Genomic DNA, 14108 nt, shown 5'->3' on the forward strand with positions numbered 1-14108 from the left:
TGTCTACCCAACGGCTGACAGGGAGGTGGATGACATCACCTCCTCTCCCCAGTCCAACCGACAATGTGCGTCGGAAACAGGATCAAAGATCAGCAGAAGGCCCAGAGTCAAAATAAGCACCAACTTCCCTCTGCACAACCCCCTTCTGGTACCATGACGGTGCTTGATAGGCAACTGCAGGCAAGCTCCCGCCCTCACGTTCCCTGTGCAATAAACAAGTGGTCACCGCCTTCGTGAGGTATCTTTGAAATCACGCAGTTGCTCTCATGGGAGGCCAAGAAAGCTGACGGCCATGAGGATGGCACGTTGCCACAGGATCGTCCACCCCTCAGCCAGGCTGATAAATCACGAGTAAGACGTCCACGTTTCACGGTTTGATATCGCTGCCGCACCCGGTGGCCTGCCTGTGTAAGGGTACTCATGGTTCCAGAGGCATCTTTTGGGCATATTCCAAAAAAAAAGTCCTCCATTCTGGAACATTCTATGACTCATGGCATTAAAGTGTTGTACAGTGCAGTGGAATAGTTTACCTTTCACGGCATACAATGCCTACAAAAATAAGTAATGTAAAAAAATTCACTACACAATCCAAGTTTACCCTCAGGATGATCAACAGGCCCAGGCTCAGGGCTCACCTCCTTCACAAGTAAAGCAATCATCAAATTCCAACATACTTATTCCAAACGTATTTAATCCAAGATGGAGAGTTAATCCAAGCCAGGCCAGACTGAAAGGGTCAAAGTGTCGGAAAGGTCAGGGTGTCGGGGCCCAAGGTGAGGGACGGGCCATTGAAGATCGCTGCTCGGCTCTGCGCTGAACTATAGGACTCTCTGCGGACTTCAGTTCAGAAACACTGTTTACTGCCGTTACTGTTTGCATGATGTGTTTTTTTCCCGTTACACATTGGGTGATCAATGGTCTTTTTACGGGTTATTTTACTCTTTTATTTTCTTATGGACATGATTTGTTTTTTTTTATTCTCTGTACATTGGGTCCTAGACTTTCTTTCATATATATGGGTTCTTTTGGGTTTCTGTGCTTCCTGGCTGCCTGTGAGGAGACAAATCTCAAGGTTGTATAATGTGTACATACTTTGATAATAAGTGTACTTTCAACTTTAAACAAGATGGTGCTGAGCTATGACCTCCATTACGTCAGATCTCAGATTCAATTATATTTTAATTTTTTTTTAGGTTCTCAAGGATGGTTTTGGAGACAGAGAAGGGAGTTAGGGGTCAGGTTAGGATTTAGGGACAGAGAGGTGGTGGAATTAGAGTTCAGGCTGGAATCAAAGTCTCTGCTCCATGTTTGAAGGCCAGTAAAATGGACATGGGACACCCGTGGTTGGACATCGAACTTGCAGAAAGTGGATGACAGCCCCCCCCCGCAGGTCAGCAGGCCATCGGTGGGTTCCAGAGTCAGAGTTGCAATGACCACTCACCCCACCCCCCCCCCCCCGGTTTGCCAATCTGTGAGACCAGAGTTCAATGTTCGGGGTCCTGTCATCGCGAGTCTGAGGGTCAATGCCAAGAATCGAAGACCAAGGGTCGAATCGGAAGTCCAAAAGTTGAGGCCCGTTGGCCAGAACAAGGTCTGCAAATCTCTGCAAATCTGCTGGGGAAGTCAAAGCCCAACGTCTGCAAGTCCGAGTCCGCTGAAGGGTCTGTTCTGCGGTTAAATGACTGCGAGAGAGGAAAGGCACTTGTTTTGCTGTTGTTGTTTTGTTGCTTGCTGTGTTCTGTGTTGCTCTGCTGAGCATTGTGGGTATGCTCTGTTGGTACCAGAATGTGTTGAGACACTTGCGGGCTGCCCCCCAGCACACACTCAGGTGTGTTGGTTGTTCACACAAATGATGCAGTTCACTGTATGCTTTGATGTACACGTGATATAAAAAAAAATCTTCACCTTGAATCTTGAATCACATCCAGCACAAAGGCACAAGATCCCACAGCACCACTGGGTGCCAGTGTCAGTCCTTGCCATCCCAGCTCAGAGTTAAACCCATGCCACTTATATCCTACAGCTCTGTCAAGACACCTCCTCCGTTGGAATCAGACACACTGCACCTCGGAGAGCACAAAGCCGGTGTCTACCGGCTCGGCCACACATTGAGGACAGAAAGTATCAAGCCTGAGAGCAGATGTGTCCAGGGGCCTGTATGGGCCTGTCCTTGGCCCCTCCTGTCTCTCACCTACACTTGGTGACTCATCAAAAAGCACAATGCTAGTTTCCACATCAACCCCCACTCACATCATCTCGCCTGACATCCAGGATGGATGAGCTGATGTTTCCTGCTGTGACCACCCTCATGAACTCTGTCTGCTGCCCTGTCACCACTTTGACCGTCTGCTGGTAACTGCCTGAGGTGGAAACACACCCTTTTACTGCCAGATTCCATCTGTGATCTTTCCCCCACGTATCCACACCTAGGATTGCCTGATCCACTCCCCCGCTCCCCCGGTACTGGGACCCGACCCACCCAGTCTCAGCTCTTTAGCTGCAGAAACCTCCCCACCCTGTCTCTGGTACTGCAAGATCTGACAGCTCCCGGAGGTTCTCCCACTATGACCCTTCATGTGTGCTTTCATCCCAGGGTGCTGCTTCCACAGACGTGACCCATCCCAGTCTTCCAGCCTCACCCCCCCCCATACACATACACACACACACACACACACACACACACAACCCGGCCAATCCTGTCTGCACCTTTCTCATCCCTTAGCTCTCCCTTAGCCCGAGCTTCAGTTCAACAGGCTAAACATCTGCTTGTGGCTTGGTGTTGAAATATGTCTGATGAAATTTCTGTTTCTGTCATGTAGAAGTGAGGGCTCCTGATTTGGGTATGCTGTGTGGAAGATGGCCAAGAGGTACCAGTGGGCAGTGCAGTGAAGCTACGTGCACAATCCATTCCCTGGGACCACCAAATGCAGCCTTCCACTGGAATCTGCCGGAGGATGAAAATTTGGCTGACTGGTGTAATAACAACGACTTCTCACTCAATGTCCATAAGACCAAGGAACTGACTGTAGACTTCAGGAGAGGGAAACCAGAGGTCCATGAGCCAGTAATCAAAGGATCAGAGGTGGAGAGGGTCAGTAACTTTAAATTCCTGGGTGTCACAATCTCAGAGGACCTGTCCTGGACCCATCATAGAAATATAATTATGAAGAAAGCACAACAGCACCTCTGCTTCCTCAGGAGTCTGCGAAGATTCAGCATGTCATCGAAAACCTTGGCAAATGTCTATAGATGTGCAGTGGAAAGTGTGCTGACTGGCTGCATTATGGCCTGGTTTGGGAACACCAATGCCTTTGAGTGGAAAATCCTACAAAAGGTAGTGGATTCAGCTCAGTACATCACGGGTAAAGCTCTCCCAACCATTGGGCACAGCTACTTGAAATGACGCTATAGGAAAGCAGTGTCCACCATCAAAGATCCTCACTACCCAGGCCTTGCTCTTTTCTCACTGCTGCCATCAGGTAGAAGATACAGGAGCCTCAGGACTGCCACCACCAGGTTCAAGAACAGGTACTACCCCTCAACCATCAGGCTCTTGAACAAGAGGGGATAGCTACACTCATTTAAAGACTCTTTTATCTTGTTATTTCATGCTCATTATTTATTGCTATTTATTTATAGCTGCATTTGCACTCTTTGTTTACAGTTTACAGTTCCTGATGTTTACAGTTTAGTTTCTGTTCTATACATTTCCTAAGTAGCCCGCAGAATAAGAATCTCAGGATTGTATGTGGTGCCATGTATGTGCTCTGATAACAAATTTGACTTTGAACTTTGAATCCACTGGGTTATCCACACAGGGACCACAATGGCGCCAGGCGTGGAGTAACAGGGAATGGTGAAGTGTCTGGGTGGAGAGGGGCAGGTGTAGTCGGAGCTGGGAAGGAGCAGAAAGGCTCCTAGATGAGGTGGCAGGGTGGGCTGGGGGAGGATTTGAGAGTCGCAAAGAATGACTATTGCACTTCCCGGCCAACAGGGGAACTGGAGAACTTCCCCTGACCAGCTCTCCCCATTCACCAGCGAGAGGGTAAGACAACCCAAACATAAAGGAGGGGACATGTGCTTGGACGTGAGGATGTGGACAAGGTAGGAGAAAGACAGTGAGAGCAGTGGGAAGCAGCTAATTTGCTAGAGCATTTTGAATCGCAGAGCCAAACAGCACAGAAACAGCCCCTTCAGCCCAGCACACCAATGTTGACTGTGTTGCCCATGTTTGGCCCATAGGCCCCTAAACTTCTCCAATGCATGTATTTATCGAGATGGTTTTTCAATGTTGCTAGTGTGCCCACCTCAACCACTGGCAGCTCGGTCTAAATATGCAACATTCTTTGTGTGAAGCAGCTGCCCTCGTGTACCTTTTAAATCTCCCACCTCTGATCTTCAACCTGTGCTCTCTTGCTCCCCGGGAGAAAGGCTGTGTGTTTCCACCTTATCTGTGCACCTTGTGATCTTATATACCTCTATCAGTTCTCTCTGCAATCTCCTACATTCCAGGAAAGATGTAAAGTCCTGGTCTACACAGCCAGACCTTGTAACTCAGACCCCCAAGTCGAGGCAACATCCTGGTAAATCTTTTCCGCAATCTTTTTAGTTGAGTGACACCTTTCCTACGACAGGGTGACTCAAACTGTACACAATACTCCAAGTGTGGTCTCACTTGTAACTGACTTGCCTAACTGCAACACAACTCCTCGTGTACTCAGTGCCCTGACGGATGAAGTCCAGCATGTCACACACCTTCTGCAGCATTCTGTCTGCCTGGGATGCTGCTTTCAGTGAATGATGCACTTGTACTCCAAGACCCCTCTGTACCATGTCACTGCCATTCACTGTATAATCCCTACCCTGGTTTGCTCTCCCAACACCATACAACACCACCTATTTGTTTATAAACACAGTATTACAAAGATCCCAGCACTGAACCCTATGGACCATCACTAGACAGAGGCCTCCAGTCCGAGAAACGACCGTCACCCATCATCCTCTGCTTCCCTCCACTGAGACAATTATGAACCCAATCTGATATCTGTCCTTGGATCCCATGTGATCTAACCTTCCAGACTAGTCTGCCATAAGGGACCTTGTCAAAGGCCTTGCTAAAGCCCATATAGGCAACATCCAAGTCCTACCCTCATCTACTCTCTTGATTACCGCCCCAGAAAATTCTAAGAGGTTTATCAGACACAACTTCCCATGCACAAAGCCGTGCTGACTAGTCCAGAATCAGACCTGGACTCTCTAAATATTGGTAGATCCCGTCCCTCAGAATCTCCTCCAACAATGTATCCACCACTGATGTCAGACTCATGGCCTGCCGTTTCTTGGCTTGTTTTTGATACCCTTTTTAAACCATGGTACCACATTAGCCACTCTCCAGTCCTCTGGAACTTCACTTGTAGCCAGAGGTAAAGCAAAAATCTATCCAAATGTCTCCACAAATTTTTCCTTAGCTTCCCACGAGGTTGGAGAGTGCACCAGGTCAGGCCCTGGGGATTTACCAATCTCAATACACTTCAAAGCCTCCAATACCTCCCAACCCTGCTAATTTGCATGTGGTCCAAGACATCACCACTCCTTTCTCCCATTTCTTTAACTTCCATTGTTTTCTCCACAGTGAAAACTGAAGAGAAAAATTCATTAAAAATCTCAGCCATTTCAGACATCCCACCTCTCCCAGAAGTTCCAGGAGTCTCCCACATATTAATAGTGGCTCCCTGATGCCCACAAATTATATACTAATATCCCGGAAATCAATTTTTTTGAGAACGAGTGAGAGAGAGCGCGAGAGCGAGAGAGAGAGCGTGAGAGAGCACGAGAGAGCACGCTAGAGAGAGTGAGCTCGAGCGTGACCACGAGAGAGAGAGCAAGCGCGAGAGAGAGAGTGTGAGAGTAAGAGAAAGCGAGAGAGCACGCTAGAGAGAGCGAGCGTGAGAGCGGCCACGAGACAGAGCGTGAGAGAGAGCGAGAGAGCGCGCTAGAGAGCGACCACGAGAGAGAGAGAGAGCGCAAGAGAGAGAGCACGCCATGGGAGAGTGTTCCAAAAAAAGAAAATATAAAACATACATCACCCCAGACTACACTAAAGTGTACCCCTGCCTAATAGGGATCAAAATAATGACAGTGTTGCTCACTGCACTGTTTGCAACAGTGACTTTTCTATTGCCCATGGTGGGTTAAGACTGTAAAAGACATGTTGAGGTGAGTTTAACAGGTATCATTCATTCATTAGCATAGCTAACATTATTTAAACTAACTGGCTAGCTGCTAAGGAGCTACTCTATTGCAGACATCCCACCTCTCCCAGAAGTTCTGGGAGTCTCCCGCAAACTGATGGTGCTACCTCCCTGAAGTGAGTTTTTGCAGGGTGGGATGTCTGCCATTTCCTTTGGTTCCACACACAGACAGCCATGCTGATCTTTGAGTGGGCCTATTCTCTCCCTGGTCATCCTTTTATTCTTAACGTACCAATAGAATGCTTGAGATTTTGATACTCCCAGAGCCTGATTGGATATACCCCAGATTACTGAAAGAGGCAAGAGATGAGATTGCTGGGGCCTTGACCATTGTCTTCATGTCCTCTCCAGCCACAGGCGAAATCCTAGAGGAATAGCGAGTACTAATGTTGTTTCATTGTTCAAGAAGGGAACCACAGAAAATCCTGGAAACTATAGACCGGTGAGTCTCACGTCACTGGTAGAGAAGCCATAGGGAGAAAATTTGTGAGCATTTGGAAAACCACGGCCTAATTAGGGACACACAGCATGACTTTTGTGCAGGGCAAGTCATATCTTATCAACTCAAGGATTTTCAAGAAGGTGCCAAACGTGGTTGAAGGAAGAGTTGTGGATGTTGCCTAGATGGACTTTAGTAAGATGTTTGACAAGGTCCTGGATGACAGCTCATCCAGGAGATTAAGGTGCATGGGATATACAGTAACTTAGCCATTTCATTTCAGAATTGGTTTGCCCATAGAAGACAAATGATAGTAGTTGATGGGACTTATTCTGGCTGGAGGTCTGAGGCTAGTTATGCTCCACTGGGACCACTGTTCCTATATGACCTGAATGAAAATGTAAATGAAAGGGCTCATAAATTTGCAGACAAATCAAAGATGGATGGTGTTGTCGACAGTGCAGAAGATTGCCAAAGGGTACAGTGCAATATAGATCAGTTGTAGATATAGGCAGAGAAACGTCAGGTGGAGATTAATCTGGGCAAATGCAAAATGTTACATTTTGGGGGGGTCAAATGTAAAGGGACAGTACACTATTACTGGCAGGACCCATTAACAGCACTGATGTACAGAGCAATCTCGGGTTTAAGTTCATATTCTCTGAAAGTGGCTACTGAGGTTGATATAGTAAAGAAGGCATATAAGACAATAAGATATAGGAACAGAATTATCGAGTCTGCTCCGCTGTTCCATCCTGGCTGATTTATTATCTCTCTCAACCCCATTCTCCTACCTTCTCCCTATAACCTTTGACACCCTTACTAATAAAGAACGTATCAACCTTCACTTTAAATATACCCAATGATTTGTCCTCCACAGCCGTCTGTGCCAATGAATTCCACAGATTCACTATCTGATGGTTAAAGAAATTTCTCCTCATCTCTGTTCTAAATGGATTTCCTTGTGTTCTGAGGCTGTGTCCTCTGGTCCGAGACTCCTCCACTATTGGAAACACCCTCTCCACATCCACTCCATCTAGGCCTTTCGTATAAAATGCTTGTTTTCATGGCTCAGGGCACATATTTGTTGCCCTTTTAAAAAAGGCCGGTTCGGCTGCAAATGTAGTATTGTGTATGGTTCTATCACCACACCACAGTAATGCAATGGAGAGGGTGAGGAGATTCAGCAGGCGTTGCATGGGACGGAGTGCTTCAGTTATGGGTCTGTTCTCCCTGCAGTGGAGGAAGTCAAGAGGGGATATTATAGAGATTTATAAAATTACAAGAGGTACAGATAGGGTAGATGGTCAGAATTTATTCCATAACGTGGGATATCAAAATCAAGTGGATCTAGATTTAAAGTGAGGGGTGGTGGATTTCTAAATGGGACCCAAAGGGGTCAGGTTTCTACACAAAGAGTGGGCAATATCCGGAATGGGCTGACAGAGGAGGTGGTGGAGTCGGATCGTTTAAGCAGCACTGAGATGGCCACTTAAATGGACAAAGTGCCGCAGGATACCATCCCAATGCAGGAAAATGGGAGGGCATGAACGTGAATGTCGTGATTCTGTGCTGCGCCACTCCAGGACACGGCAACCAGTGGAAGTCTGTCTGGGCGGCCTGAAAACCCACCATTGGGATTTTGAGTGTCGGGATGGGGGTGGGGGTCTAGTGTAGAATGACCATTTACAAGTATTTCTAAGGCTTAGTAATAACCAGAACTGAATGAGTCGAAAATAAATTGGCCCAAGATATTAGAGTAGAGATATTATCCAAGTTAAATGGAGCAGTGCAAGGTGTAGGACGTGATTGCCTAAAAATACAAGGGTTAAAATCTATCCAGCACCGGTCAGTGCAAGCTGGCTCTCGTGCTCTGTTCGCATCGGTACCCAGCTCTGCATCGGAACCATTCCCCGGCCTGCCTGTTCCCCGGATGCCCATTAAAGCTGGCACTCGCTGGCTGAAGGCAGCAGTCGCCATTGCAAGCCTCGCCCCAGTGTGGTGACGGCAGATGGCAGGTGCCCGGGGCAGTGAGCTGGACCAGGCACCGACTGCAGTACTGGTCACCCAAAGGGTCATTAATACGCCCTGTACTTGTATCCAGTGTAAACTTGGAGCAGTGTCACAACCTCACTGGTGAGGGCAGGGCACGTCGTCTGCAATTCCCATCATCCCAGCACTGGATTTCAGGATCCTGGCCAGAACACGCTCCTAATCAACGGATGCTTCCAGCCCACACAACCAGCGGAGCTGAAGTCTCCTGCAGCGAGGGCGGGAAGAAACCAGAGGCGCTGGCGATGGGCTGCGCCGAGGGGCCTGTAAACACAGCTGCACGTGGAGCCAGAGCAGCTCTTCCCTCAGCTCAGCACAACAGGCCACAGTTGCCGCTAGAACATCGAACAAGGACCAGAACTGCGGTGTGCTGTGAAAGAAAAGCCCTGTCCATAACACACACCACTGCATTCAGACAACGTGAATACCTAGAACCCTCAGGGCACCTTTCCCTGGGGTGTCAGTGAACCTCAATGCCCATTTCCCGAGGGCCGGCCCATGAGGAAACCCTGGGTGGCCACCCAGCTTCCACTACCTCTTGGGTTTCCTCATGGGCCGGCCCTCGGGAAATGGGCATTGAGGTTCACTGACACCTGGGGTCCATGATCCTTTGTGGCTTTTGTCAGTGGACACTTTAGCAGGGACCTCCTGTGTCTAATAAAGTGGCCACTGAGTGTATTTCTGTATGTTCCCAGTCTTCTGCTGCTGTAGCCCAGCCACTTCAAGGTTCAATGTGTTGTGTGTTCAGAAATGCTCTTTTGCACACCCCTGTTGTAACGTCTGATTATTTGAGTTACTGTCACCTTCCTGTCAGCTTGAACCAGTCTGGCCATTCTCCTCTGACCTCTCTCAGTAACAAGGCACAGAACTGCCAGTCACTGGATGTTTTTTTTATTTTTCACACCATTCTCTAAAACTCTCAGAACTGTTGTGCATGAAAATCCCAGGAGATCAGCAGTTTCTGAGATACCTCAAACCACCCCGTCTGGCACCAACAGTCATTCCATGGTCAAAGTAACTCGGATTATATTTTTTCCCCGTTCTGATGTTTGGTCAGAACAACAACTGAACCTCTTGACCATGTCTGCATGCTTTTATGCACTGAGTTGCTGCCACATGATTGGCTGATTAGATATTTGCATTAACGAGCAGGTGTACAGGCGTACCTAATAAAGTGGCCGCTGAGTGTAGAGCCGCAAGATGCTGTAGATATCTGTTGGGTCGGGTGAGGTCTACACAGACCCTGCAGAGAGTGGGGACGCCAACGTTCAAGCTGTATTTACAAGGTCCTTCAGATGCCGAGAGCGAACTTACATCGCTTTCCGCCATCTCATCCTTCACACGAGGGCACAGACAACAGCCATATCCCATCCCTGAAACAGGGCTGCTAGACTGACGCAAGAGGCTGGACCTTCCGCTCCAGTGAACCCAACCCAGCCTCTCCCACAGCCAAACTCTTCCACTTCACACCCAGCACAGCAAAAAAAATAGCATCAGGGCAGCCAAGTGCCTGCGAGGAAGGAGGCTCGTGCCACCTCTGTGGCTAGGCCAAGCTTTGCTGTCAACTCTGGCGCTTTCTGAACACTCGAATGACAACTCTTTGCTACTTCATCCCAGACATGAACATTTTCTCTTCAATGTGATCCTTAGAGCTACAGTTAAACTCCTCATACATAACAAAAATCATTTGGTCGAGCAATGGGAGGCAAAGCTTTCTTGCTGCACAACTACTGTGTGAAAGTGTCTTGGCTCCCATCCACATATTTTCCTGAGTTAGCACAAAGACCCACTACAAGAGAATTCCCATTTGGTTTTCATATCACTCTACCACATGTTGCAATAATTTATTTTTTCAGAGGCAAAAAGAACCTGCCTGCAGGGAATTAAAACATGCAGTGGTTTGTCAGCAAAGCGTGTAGACCAAACACAAGCTCTGAGCCTGTTTCTTATGTTTTTTTTAAAAAAGTGAACATAGCAATTCACTTCTTCACCACAGCTCATCTCCTAGCAACAGGACCAGCCCCTGAACCCCTCACCCAACCAACTGGAGCTTGGATTCTGTCACATACTAAGAAGTCATTTAATACAGTTTGCCACCAGCACTATGTTCTGCTGGCAGGGAAAAAAACAGTCATAGTTTTAATTAAAATTTACTGGGTCGAGCTTCAGTGAAAGAAAAGCAGAACCAGATGCTGGGCACCTGAAATAAATCAGAACACTCAGCGGGCCAGGCTGCATCTGCGGAGGGAGAAACTGAGCTAAGGATTCTGGTCAGAGACCTCCCAGCAGTCTTTCTGAGTCTTTCAGGGATGACTGGCCACTCTCAGAGGCTACAGCCACAGAAGCAAAGAGAACATTGTGAAAGCGGGGGGGGGGGCGCGGGTGGGAGGTGGTGTGGAACCTCGGCCATAAGAAGTTCTGAAACAGAAATCAAGCATGCCTCTGTCGGGGAGGGGAATCTGCCATACATCAGTGGGGAGAGAAACAGAGCTTGTTTCGGAGATTCAAGACACCTCCTCAGACCTGAAACATTACATAACTTTAAGCACGAGATTCTGCACGTGCTGGAAATCCAGAGTAACACAAAATAAAAACTGGAGGAACTCAGCAGGTTCGGGCAGCATGTATGGAATTGAGTAAACAGTCGACGTTTTGGCCCGAGACCCTTCTTCAGGACTGGAAAGGAAGGGGAAAGACACCAGAATAAAAAGGTGGGGGGAGAGGAAGGAAGACAGCCAGAAAGTGATGGGTGAAGCCAGGTGGGTGGGAAAGGTAAAGGGCTGGAGAGAAAGGAATCTGATTGGAGAGGAGAGTGGACCATGGGGGAAAGGGAAAAGGAGGGGCACCAGGGAGAGGTGATGGGCAGATGAGGAGAAGAGGTAAGAGGCCAGAGTGGGGGTTAGAAGAAGAGGGAAGCGGGAGGGACAAAGAATTACTGGAAGGAGAAATCAATGTTCATGCCATCAGCTTGCAGGCTACTTCGACGGAATAAGAGGTGCTGGTCTTCCAACCAGAGAGTGGCCTCATCGTCAGAATGGAAATGGGGATGGGAATTAAAATGGTTGGCCACCGGGAAACTCTGCTTCTGCCGGCTGGAGCAGAGGTGCTCGACAAAGCGATCCCCAACTTACATTGGATCTCACCAATGGAGAGGAGGCCGCATCAGGAGCACCGGATACAATAGACGAGTCCACAGATTCACAGGTGAGGTGCTGCCTGAAGAACTGTTTGGGGCCCTGAATGGAGGTGAGGGAGGAGGTGAACGGGCAGGGGTAGCATTTCTGTCGCTTGCAGGGGTTAAGTGCCAGGAGGGAGAGTAGTGGGGAGGGACAAATGGGCAGGGGAATCATCGAGGGAGCGATCCTCCTGGAAAACAGATCATGGGGGAGGGGAGCGGGGTAAGGATGTGTATGGTAATATGATTGTGTTGAAGATGGCGGAAGTTGCAGAGGCTCATGGGGCATAGGTGAGGACATGCGGAACTCTATCACTGTCAAGGCGGCAGGAAGATGTGGTGACTGCGGATGTGTGGGCAATGGAGGAGGTGCAGGTGAGGGCAGCAGAAATCCCATTCTTTGAAGAAGGAGAAGCCAGTCCTCTTTCCCCTCCCCTCACCTTTTTATTCTGGCATTCCCCCCCCCCAAACCTACTTCCTTTTGGGTGTGTGTATTGTCTATTTTTATTTCAGCTTTCAGTTCCTCCAGGGTTTTACTTTCCAGCATACTATTTCCACTTGGTTTGACCTACGTGTAACTCCAGTCCCATATCCTTGAGTTGAACCTTAGATAAGACCATAAGACAGGAGCAGAATTTGCAGGATTAATCCCTCTCAACCCCATTCTCCTGCTTTCTCTCTGTAACCTTTGACTCCCTTACTAATCAAGAACCTATCAACCTCTGCTTTAAATACACTCAGTGACTAGGCCTTCACAGCCGTCTGTGGCAATTAATTCCACAGATTCACCACCCTCAAAGAAATTCCTCCCCGTCTCTGTTCTAATGGTATGTCTTTCTATTCTGAGTCTGTGCTCTCTGGTCTTAGACTCCCCCACTATTGGAAACATCTTCTCCACCTCCACTCAATATTTGGAGGTCAGGCAGCATCCTTGGGAAGGAATAAGAAGTTGAAGTTTTGGGCTGAGACCCTTCATCGGGATGCTGATAGGAGAGAAGAGTGGACCATTCAAGAAAGGGAAGGAGGAGGGACACCAGAAGGAGGTGATAGAAGGGTAAGGAGAAGAGATGAGAGGGGATTCAGAATGGAGAATGGAAGGGGGGGGGGAGAAATTACCAGAAGTTACAGAAATCGATGTTCACGCCATCTGGTTGGGGGCTTCTCAGTCAGAATATGAGGTGTTGCTCCTCCAACCTGAGAGTGAGCTCATCTTGGCAGTGGAGGCCACGGACCGACATGTTGGAATGGGAATGGGATTGGAATTAAAATGGTTCACCACCAGGAAGTCCTGCTTGTTGCGGATGGAGCGAAGGTGCTCGACAAAGTGGTCCCCCAATCGACATCGGGTCACACAGACACGGAGGCGGCGGCATCTGGAACACCAGATACAGTAGATGACCCCAACAGATTTGCAGGTGAAACGCTGCCTCACCTGGAAGTTTGGGGCCCTGCGTGGAGGTGAGGGAGGAGGTGAATGGGCAGGTGTGGCACTTCTGCTTGCAGGGTGGGAGATTCGTGGGGAAGAACAAATGGACAAGGGAATCATGGAGGAGCAAACTCTGCCCTGCAGAAAGCAGACAATTGGGGGGAGGGGGAGGTAAAAATTTGTTTGGTGGTCAGATCCTGTTGGGGATGCCGGAACTTGCGGAGAATGATGTGCTGGATACGGAAGCTCATGGGATGATAGGTAAGGACAAGATGAACTTTACCCCTGTTAAGGCGATGAGGGTGGATGTCTGGGAAATGGAGAAGTGGGTGAGGAAAGGAATTCCTGTTCTTTGAAGAAGGAGGACATCTCTAATGTTCTGAAATAGAAAGCCTTATCCTGAGAACAGATGCAGTGGAGACTGAGGAACTAAGAAAAGGAAATGACATTTTTACAAGTGACAGGGTGGGAATAGTTGCAATGGCTATGAGTCAGTCTGTTTATGACAGATTTCAGTATACAGTCTGTCTCCAGGGATGGAAATAGAGAAAGGAGAAAGGAGACAGAGGTGTCAGAAAGTGAATTTGAAGACAGAGTGGAAGTGATAGGTTTCAATGAGATTCCCCTACCCCTCATTCTTCTAAACTCCAGCAAGTAAAGGCCCAGAGCCATCAATCACTCTTCCAACGTTAATTGTTCTTGTGAACCTCCTCTGGACCGTCTCCAATGCCAACCCAAAACTGCTCACAATACTCCAAATGCAGT

At 48.3% G+C, this 14108-nt stretch overlaps 1 protein-coding gene across 2 annotated transcripts in view; it reads right to left on the reverse strand.

The window, feature by feature from the left end:
• The window catches only part of LOC134340574 (integrin alpha-5-like), a 136633-nt gene that overhangs the window by 83211 nt on the left and 39314 nt on the right, over positions 1-14108 (reverse strand). The gene's annotated exons all lie outside the window — the stretch shown is intronic.

Source organism: Mobula hypostoma, chromosome X1, assembly GCF_963921235.1.
Source record: "Mobula hypostoma chromosome X1, sMobHyp1.1, whole genome shotgun sequence".
In the NCBI taxonomy this organism is placed as follows: Eukaryota; Metazoa; Chordata; class Chondrichthyes; order Myliobatiformes; family Myliobatidae; genus Mobula; species Mobula hypostoma.